This window comes from Pseudophryne corroboree, chromosome 6 (assembly GCF_028390025.1).
Source record: "Pseudophryne corroboree isolate aPseCor3 chromosome 6, aPseCor3.hap2, whole genome shotgun sequence".
In the NCBI taxonomy this organism is placed as follows: domain Eukaryota; kingdom Metazoa; phylum Chordata; class Amphibia; order Anura; family Myobatrachidae; genus Pseudophryne; species Pseudophryne corroboree.
The window spans coordinates 454,816,781-454,826,717 of NC_086449.1; the positions used below are offsets into that span (position 1 = coordinate 454,816,781).

The 9,937-nt window shown below is 44.7% G+C and overlaps 1 pseudogene; it reads right to left on the minus strand.

The window, feature by feature from the left end:
• Positions 1-3,126: 3,126 nt before the first annotated feature.
• Positions 3,127-3,245, minus strand: LOC134937760 (5S ribosomal RNA; annotated as a pseudogene).
• Positions 3,246-9,937: the final 6,692 nt, after the last annotated feature.

Below are 9,937 nucleotides of genomic sequence, written 5' to 3' on the forward strand. Positions count from 1 at the left end.
TTCAACACTATAAGGACTGTAACAAAATATGCAAAAAAGGAATAAGAGCGGCTAATTTAGAAACTGAAAAACTAGTAGCAAAGGAAAGCAAAGCGAATCCCAAATTTTTTTTAAGTACATCAAAAGCAAGAGACTACAGAAGGAGAGTATAGGCCCTTTAAAGGACAAGAGGGGAGTCTTAATCAAAAATAATAATGACAGAGCAAACAAACTAAACAAGAGGACCAAATGCTGGGTCTAACACAAAATCTCAACAAAGATAATGTCCCACTGCTAAATGCTTATTTATGTGAGGAGGTAGTCTGTGACCGATTAAAAAAGTTAAAGATTAATAAGTCACCTGGTCCCAATGGAATTCACCCGAGGGTTCTTATGGAGCTGCACGCTGAACTAGCAAGACCTCTATTTTTGATCTTCATGGATTCGATTAAATCGGGTATGGTTCCCAAAGACTGGCATATAGCGGAGGTAGTGCCGATATTTAAAAAGGGGAGCAAAGCTGAACCAGGTAATAATAGACCAGTTAGTCTTACATCTATAGTGGGGAAAGTATTCAAAAGTTCCTTGAAGCAAATAAGGTCATTAAAAGGAACCAACATGGCTTTGTGAAGGGCAGATCATGTCAGACCAACTTACTTGGCTTTTATGAAACAGTAAGTGCAAACCTGGATCAGGGTAAGGAGGTGGATATAATCTTTTTAGACTTTGCCAAAGCTTTCAACAATGTACCACACATGCATCTTATCTACAAGCTACAAGAAATAGGGCCAGGGAGCACAATATGCACTTGGGTCAGTAACTGGTTAGATAATAGGGAGCAGCGCGTTGTGGTCAATGGGTCATTTTCAAATTGGACTAAAGTACTAAGTGGTGTGCTACAAGGGTCTGTACATGGACCACTTTTGTTCAACATTTTCATCAATGACCTAACAGTAGGTCTAGAGAGCATGGTATCAATTTTCGCAGGGATTCTGTACTGGAAAAAGACTTAGGGGTTCACATAGATAACAAATTAAGCAGCAGTACCCAAAGTAGAAGTGCAGCAAAGAAGGCTAATAAGATATTAGCATGCATAAAATGGGGAATTGATGCAAGGGACGAGCTATTATACTCCCATTATATAAATCACTAGGGAGGCCTCATCTTGAATACTGTGTGCAATTTTGGGCACCATATAACAAAAAGGATATCCTTGAGCTAGAAAAGGTTCAGAGGCGGGTGACTAAACTAATCAAGGGCATGGAGACGCTGGAATACGAGGAAAGGCTTGTAAGGCTAGGCATGTTTACATTGGAAAAGAGGAGACTAAGAGGGGACATGATCAACATCTACAAATATATAAGGGGTCAATACACAGAGCTTGGGAGGGACCTGTTTTCTATAAGATCAGCAGAGAGGACACGTGGTCACTCGCTTAGGTTAGAGGAGTGGAGTTTCCGCACATTGAGGCAAAAAGGTTTTTTCACAGTAAGGACAATACGTGTTTTATTATTATTATTTATTAGCAGTTTCTTATATAGCGCAGCATATTCCGTTGCGCTTTACAATTAGAACAACAATTATAGAACAAAACTGGGCAAAGACAGACAGACAGACAGAGGTAGGAAGGCCCTGCTCGCAAGCTTACAATCTATAGGGAATTCCCTGCTGAGAGAGTAGTAACTGCGGACTCAGTCAACACCTTTAAGAATGGGTTAGATAAATTCTTATTGGATAAAGATATTCAGGGTTATGGTGCGTAGGCACGCATTATAGTTAATATAACTAGTCCTAACATAAAAATAACTAGTCCTATAATAAGACTGCATAGGAAACTACAAATAGGTTGAACTAGATGGACAATTGTCTTTTTTCAACCTTAGTTACTATGTTACTATGACATCGGCATTCCAAGCGGTAGAATACCAGCAGGGAGGGCGTGTGCAACAAAGCCCCTTGCGGGCTTGATGGCGAGCTACGCTCGCCACAGGTTGTTTTCTCCCTCTACGGGTGTGGCGTGGACACCCACAAAGGGGGAATAACCTACCTCGCCGGTACATCGGTGGCGGTATGGTACCTTCGTCTGGATCCCGGTGTCAGTATTGTGACAGCCGGGCTCCCATAGCGTTTAGACCGTTCACCTAATTATTGTTCTGTTTCTACTTCAATATACTCTCTCTTTCAAGTAATTGGTTCTCAATTAGCTGTTTACTGGGTAATTATATAGAGATGTCTGCAATCTTTCCATCACTTGGACATTTGCTTAATGATGTGTGTTTGATAGATGTGTATATGCATTTGGTTTTGCTATTGCATATATATTTACTGTGTGATTGCCACATTCGCATCTATGGGTGCTAGGTGTGTCTTACAGTATGTTTGCAAAGATTGTTGATGTTTACAATTTCTTATTGTGTACACAAAAGAGATGTCCCGCACAGGTTAAATATTACAGACAAACCTCAGTGAGGATTTTTATCCGGTACCGACTATACAAAGGGTTAATTCCACACTATGTGTTAATATAGGGTCGGTGGTGCTCCCAGAGTCAGTAAAGGTTACATAGAAAAGAAAAGAAAAAAGAAATACTCTGTGTTGGGGCACTCTTATCTTACAAAGTTATACGACGATAAAATTTAACTTTTAATAAGTTCCTATTAAAATAAATTGTGACAAGCTTTGAACTATTTATCAATAAACAATATACAAGAGTATCTTGCCTTGGTGAAATTTGTATTTCTCTTATTTTCTTTTTATGTATTATGTATAGTGGGAAAAATCCTATCAGTTTGTGTGCTTTTTCTGACTTCTTATTCCCAAAGTGGTATCCTGTAGAAAAGTCTTTGTGCTGTTAAATAATCAAAAAATTATAAAATATCGTTTTGTTGCCTTGTGTGGTTCTTAATCACCAACTGTTCTTAAGTTGGAACAGAGGTGTCCCCATAGGCTTTTTATTCAGCAGGGTATGCAATGACTGCTATTCTGCTAAAAAAAAAAAGGGTATTTACACTTTACAATTTCAGAAGTAGACAGATAGAGCACTGAATGTCTTTTATATTCACAGATATCAGAAACAATTATTTCTTAATTATAGATATAGAAAAGTGCAGAAGGAGAGGAACTATTCCTTCTGCTGTTCAGCAAGTGTGTTTACTGCACCTGGTATTCCTTGGTAGTCTCCCAAACAAGTACTAACCAGGCCTACCAAAGATTTGCTTCCAAGATCAAACGAGATTGGGCGTATCCTGTGGAGTGTGACAGTATTCTGCTGAATGAGAGAGTACTTGTTCCTTGAAAAATGAAAGTGTACTTCTGCTGTCCAGGGGAGCCCGTGCACCTGTCTGTCTCTGTTATAGGCCCTACACACATGCCGATATCACTGCACGATATGAACGATCTCGTTCATTAATGAACAAGATAACGTTCATATCGTGCAGTGTGGAGTCACCAGCGATGAACGATGCGCGGCCCCCCGCTCGTTCATCGCTGGTGACATGTCGGCTGTGCATGCAGACCAATAAGGACGAGATAGTCCATATTTGCCTGCACGTCTATAGAGCCGGGTGACGGGGGGAGTGAAGAAACTTCACTCCCCCCGTCACTGCCCCCCCGCCACCGGGTCGGCCGTATCGGCCGTCGGGCACCTCGCCTAATGTGTAGGGCACCTTAGAGAGAGACACAAGCCCTGGATGAGAGAGCACACATGCACAGATGTGCAGGAATAGTAAGTGTAAGGAATAATAGAAAAAGGGTTAATACCCTGGTGATCTTACTCTGTTGAATTAAGAGGAAAATCATTTAACTGTTTAACCAGTTATCAGTGAAAAAATAAATCAATATTATTAGTGATGAGCGGGTTCGGATCCTCGGGATCCGAACCCGTCCGAACTTCACCTTTTTTTCACGGGTCCGAGCAACTCGGATCCTCCCGCCTTGCTCGGTTAACCCGAGCGCGCCTGAACGTCATCATCCCGCGGTCGGATTCTCGAGAGATTCGTATTCTATATAAGGAGCCGCGCGTCGCCGCCATTTTTCAATCGTGCATTGGAGATGATCGTGAGAGGACTTGGCTGGCGTCCTCTCAGTTTCTATGTTCAGTGGGCTGTAAATTGTGCTGCAAATATTTGTGCTCAGTGTGCTGCAAATATCTGTGCTCAGTGTGCTGCAAGTGCAAATATCTACGTTCTCTGGCTGAAAAAGGCTCCATATCTGACTGTGCTCAGTGTGCTGCCAATATCTGTGCTCAGTGTGCTAATTGCTTTATTGTGGGGACTGGGGACCAGCAGTATTATATAGTAGGAGGACAGTGCAGAGTTTTGCTGACCAGTGACCAGTGACCACCAGTATTATACATTCTCTGCCTGAAAAACGCTCCATATCTGTGCTTCATTGTAGTATATAGTAGGAGGACAGTGCAGAATTTTGCTGACCACCAGTATAACTATATATATAGCAGTACGGTACAGTAGTCCACTGCTCTACCTACCTCCGTGTCGTCAAGTATACTATCCATCCATACCTGTGGTGCATTTCAATTTTGCACAGTTTGCTGACCACCAGTATATACTATATAGCAGTACGGTACAGAAGGCCACTGCTCTACCCACCTCTATGTCGTCAAGTATACTATCCATCCATACCTGTGGTGCATTTCAGTTTTGCACAGTTTGCTGACCACCAGTATATACTACATAGCAGTACGGTACAGAAGGCCACTGCTCTACCTACCTCTGTGTCGTCAAGTATACTGTCCATCCATACCTGTGGTGCATTTCAGTTTTGCACAGTTTGCTGTACACCAGTATATAATATATAGCAGTACGGTACAGTAGGCCACTGCTCTACCTACCTCTGTGTCGTCAAGTATACTATCCATCCATACCTGTGGTGCATATCAGTTTTGCACAGTTTGCTGACAACCAGTATATAATATATAGCAGTACGGTACAGTAGGCCACTGCTCTACCTACCTCTGTTTCGTCAAGTATACTATCCATCCATACCTGTGGTGCATATCAGTTTTGCACAGTTTGCTGACAACCAGTATATACTATATAGCAGTACGGTACAGTAGGCCACTGCTCTACCTACCTCTGTGTCGTCAAGTATACTATCCATCCATACCTGTGGTGCATTTCAGTTTTGCACAGTTTGCTGAACACCAGTATATACTATATAGCAGTACGGTACAGTAGGCCACTGCTCTACCTACCTCTGTGTCGTCAAGTATACTATCCATCCATACCTGTGGTGCATTTCAGTTTTGCACAGTTTGCTGACCACCAGTATATACTATATAGCAGTACGGTACAGTAGGCCACTGCTCTACCTACCTCTGTGTCGTCAAGTATACTATCCATCCATACCTGTGGTGCATTTCAGTTGTGCGCAGTATATATAGTAGTAGGCCATTGCTATTGATATATTACTGGCATATAATTCCACACATTAAAAAATGGAGAACAAAAATGTGGAGGGTAAAATAGGGAAAGATCAAGATCCACTTCCACCTCGTGCTGAAGCTGCTGCCACTAGCCATGGGCGAGACGATCAAATGCCATCAACGTCGTCTGCCAAGGCCGATGCCCAATGTCATAGTAGAGAGCATGTAAAATCCCAAAAAATAAAGCTCAGTAAAATGACCCAACAATCTAAATCAAAATCGTCTGAGGAGAAGCGTAAACTTGCCAATGTGCCATTTACGACACGGAGTGGCAAGGAACGGCTGAGGCCCTGGCCTATGTTCAAGGCTAGTGGTTCAGCTTAACCTGAGGATGGAAGCACTCATCCTCCTGCTAGAAAATGTAAAAGAATTAAGATGGCAAAAGCACAGCAAAGAACTGTGCGTTCTTCTAAATCACAAATCCCCAAGGAGAGTCCAATTGTGTCGGTTGCGATGCCTGACCTTCCCAACACTGGACGGGAAGAGGTTGCGCCTTCCACCATTTGCACGCCCCCTGCAAGTGCTGGAAGGAGCACCCGCAGTCCAGTTCCTGATAGTCAAATTGAAGATGTCACTGTTGAAGTACACCAGGATGAGGATATGGGTGTTGCTGGCGCTGGGGAGGAAATTGACAAGGAGGATTCTGATGGTGAGGTGGTTTTTTTAAGTCAGGCACCCGGGGAGACACCTGTTGTCCGTGGGACGAATATGGCCATTAACATGTCTGGTCAAAATACAAAAAAAAAATCACCTCTTCGGTGTGGAATTATTTCAACAGAAATGCGGACAACAGGTGTCAAGCCGTGTGTTGCCTTTGTCAAGCTGTAATAAGTAGGGGTAAGGACGTTAACTACCTAGGAACATCCTCCCTTATATGTCACCTGGACTGCATTCATCAGAAGTCAGTGACAAGTTCAAAACTTTGGATGACAGCGGAAGCAGTCCACTGACCACTAAATCCCTTCCTCTTGTAACCAAGCTCCTGCAAACCACACCACCAACTCACTCAGTGTCAATTTCCTCCTTACACAGGAAAGCCAATAGTCCTGCAGGCCATGTCACTGTCAAGTCTGATGAGTCCTCTCCTGCCTGGGATTCCTCCGATGCATCCTTGAGTGTAACGCCTACTGCTGCTGGCGCTGCTGCTGTTGTTGCTGCTGGGAGTCGATCGTCATCCCAGAGGGGAAGTCGGAAGACCACTTTTACTACTTCCAGTAAGCAATTGACTGTCCAACAGTCCTTTGCGAGGAAGATGAGATATCACAGCAGTCATCCTGCTGCAAAGCGGATAACTCAGGCCTTGGCAGCCTGGGTGGTGAGAAACGTGTTTCCGGTATCCACCGTTAATTCACAGGGAACTAGAGACTTGATTGAGGTACTGTGTCCCCGGTACCAAATACCATCTAGGTTCCATTTCTCTAGGCAGGCGATACCGAAAATGTACACAGACTTCAGAAAAAGAGTCACCAGTGTCCTAAAAAATGCAGTTGTACCCAATGTCCACTTATCCACGGACATGTGGACAAGTGGAGCAGGGCAGACTCAGGACTATATGACTGTGACAGCCCACTGGGTAGATGTATTGCCTCCCGCAGCAAGAACAGCAGCGGCGGTACCAGTAGCAGCATCTCGCAAACGCCAACTCGTTCCTAGGCAGGCTACGCTTTGTATCACCGCTTTCCATAAGAGGCACACAGCTGACAACCTCTTACGGAAACTGAGGAACATCATCGCAGAATGGCTTACCCCAATTGGACCCTCCTGGGGATTTGTGACATCGGACAACGCCACCAATATTGTGCGTGCATTACATCTGGGCAAATTCCAGCACGTCCCATGTTTTGCACATACATTGAATTTGGTGGTGCAGAATTATTTAAAAAACGACAGGGGCGTGCAAGAGATGCTGTCGGTGGCCACCGCGTGCCGAAGACTGGAGCACCAGCAAAACAGTCCTGAACCTGCCCTGCCATCTGAAGCAAGAGGTGGTAACGAGGTGGAATTCAACCCTCTATATGCTTCAGAGGATGGAGGAGCAGCAAAAGGCCATTCAAGCCTATACATCTGCCTACGATATAGGCAAAGGAGGGGGAATGCACCTGACTCAAGCGCAGTGGAGAATGATTTCAACGTTGTGCAAGGTTCTGCAGACCTTTGAACTTGCCACACGTGAAGTCAGTTCAGACACTGCCAGCCTGAGTCAGGTCATTCCCCTCATCAGGCTTTTGCAGAAGAAGCTGGAGACATTGAAGGAGGAGCTAAAACAGAGCGATTCCGCTAGGCATGTGGGACTTGTGGATGGAGCCCTTAATTTGCTTAACCAGGATTCACGGGTGGTCAGTCTGTTGAAATCAGAGCACTACATTTTGGCCACCGTGCTCGATCCTAGATTTAAAACCTACGTTGTATCTCTCTTTCCGGCAGACACAAGTCTGCAGAGGTTCAAAGACCTGCTGGTGAGAAAATTGTCAAGTCAAGCGGATCGTGACCCGTCAACAGCTCCTCCTTCACATTCTCCCGCAACTGGGGCTGCGAGGAAAAGGCTAAGAATTCCGAGCCCACCCGCTGGCGGTAATGCAGGGAAGTCTGGAGCGAGTGCTGACATCTGGTCCGGACTGAAGGACCTGCCAACGATTACTGACATGTCGTCTACTGTCACTGCATATGATTGTCACCATTGAAAGAATGGTGGAGGATTATATGAGTGACCGCATCCAAGTAGGCACGTCAGACAGTCCGTACGTATACTGGCAGGAAAAAGAGGCCATTTGGAGGCCCTTGCACAAACTGGATTTATTTTACCTAAGTTGCCCCCCCTCCAGTGTGTACTCCGAAAGAGTGTTTAGTGCAGCCGCTCACCTTGTCAGCAATCGGCGTACGAGGTTACTTCCAGAAAATGTGGAGAAGATGATGTTCATCAAAATGAATTATAATCAATTCCTCGGTGGAGACATTCACCAGCAATTGCCTCCAGAAAGTACACAGGGACCTGAGATGGTGGATTCCAGTCCAGTGGGGACGAATTAATAATCTGTGAGGAGGGGGATGTACACAGTGAAAGGGGTGAGGAATTGGACGATGAGGAGGAGGTGGACATCATGCCTCTGTAGAGCCAGTTTGTGCAAGGAGAGATTGATTGCTACTTTTTTGGTGGGGGCCCAAACCAACCAGTCATTTCAGTCACAGTCGTGTGGCAGACCCTGTCGCTGAAATGATGGGTTCGTTAAAGTGTGCATGTCCTGTTAATACAACATACCAAGGACAATTGCATCTTGCACCTCTTTTTTCTTTCATTTTTCTTTGCATCATGTGCTGTTTGGGGACAATTTTTTTGAAGTGCCATCCTGTCTGACACTGCAGTGCCACTCCTAGATGGGCCAGGTGTTTGTGTCGGACACTTGTGTCGCTTAGCTTAGCCATCCAGCGACCTTGGTGCACCTCTTTTTTTCTTTGCATCATGTGCTGTTTGGGGACTATTTTTGAAATTTGACATCCTGTCTGACACGGCAGTGCCACTCCTAGATGGGCCAGGTGTTTGTGTCGGCCCCTTGGGTCGCTTAGCTTAGTCGCACAGCTACCTCATTGCGCCTATTTTTTTCTTTGCATTATGTGCGTTTCGGGACTATTTTTTTGAAGTGCCATCCTGCCTGACACTGCAGTGCCACTCCTAGATGGGCCAGGTGTTTGTGTCGGCCACTTGTGTCGCTTAGCTTAGTCACACAGCTACCTCATTGCGCCTTTTTTTTTCTTTGCATCATGTGCTGTTTGGGGACTATTTTTTTGAAGTGTCATCCTGTCTGACACTGCAGTGCCACTCCTAGATGGGTAAGATGTTTGTGTCGGCCACTTGTGTCGCTTAGCTTAGCCATCCAGCGACCTTGGTGCACCTCTTTTTTTCTTTGCATCATGTGCTGTTTGGGGACTATTTTTTAAATTTGACATCCTGTCTGACACTGCAGTGCCACTCCTAGATGGGCCAGGTGTTTGTGTCGGCCACTTGGGTCGCTTAGCTTAGTCACACAGCTACCTCATTGCGCCTCTTTTTTTCTTTGCATCATGTGCTGTTTGGGGACTATTTTTTTTGAAGTGCCATCCTGCCTGACACTGCAGTGCCACTCCTAGATGGGCCAGGTGTTTGTGTCGGCCACTTGTGTCGCTTAGCTTAGCCATCCAGCGACTTTGGTGCACCTCTTTTTTTTTTCTTTGCATCATGTGCTGTTTGGGGACTATTTTTTAAATTTGACATCCTGTCTGACACTGCAGTGCCACTCCTAGATGGGCCAGGTGTTTGTGTCGGCCACTTGGGTCGCTTAGCTTAGTCATCCAGCGACCTTGGTGCAATTTTTAAGACTAAAAATAATATTGTGAGGTGTGAGGTGTTCAGAATAGACTGAAAATGAGTGGAAATTATGGTTATTGAGGTTAATAATACTATGGGATCAAAATGACCCCCAAATTCGATGATTTAAGCTGTTCTTGAGGTTTTTTTGTAAAATAACATCCGAATCCAAAACA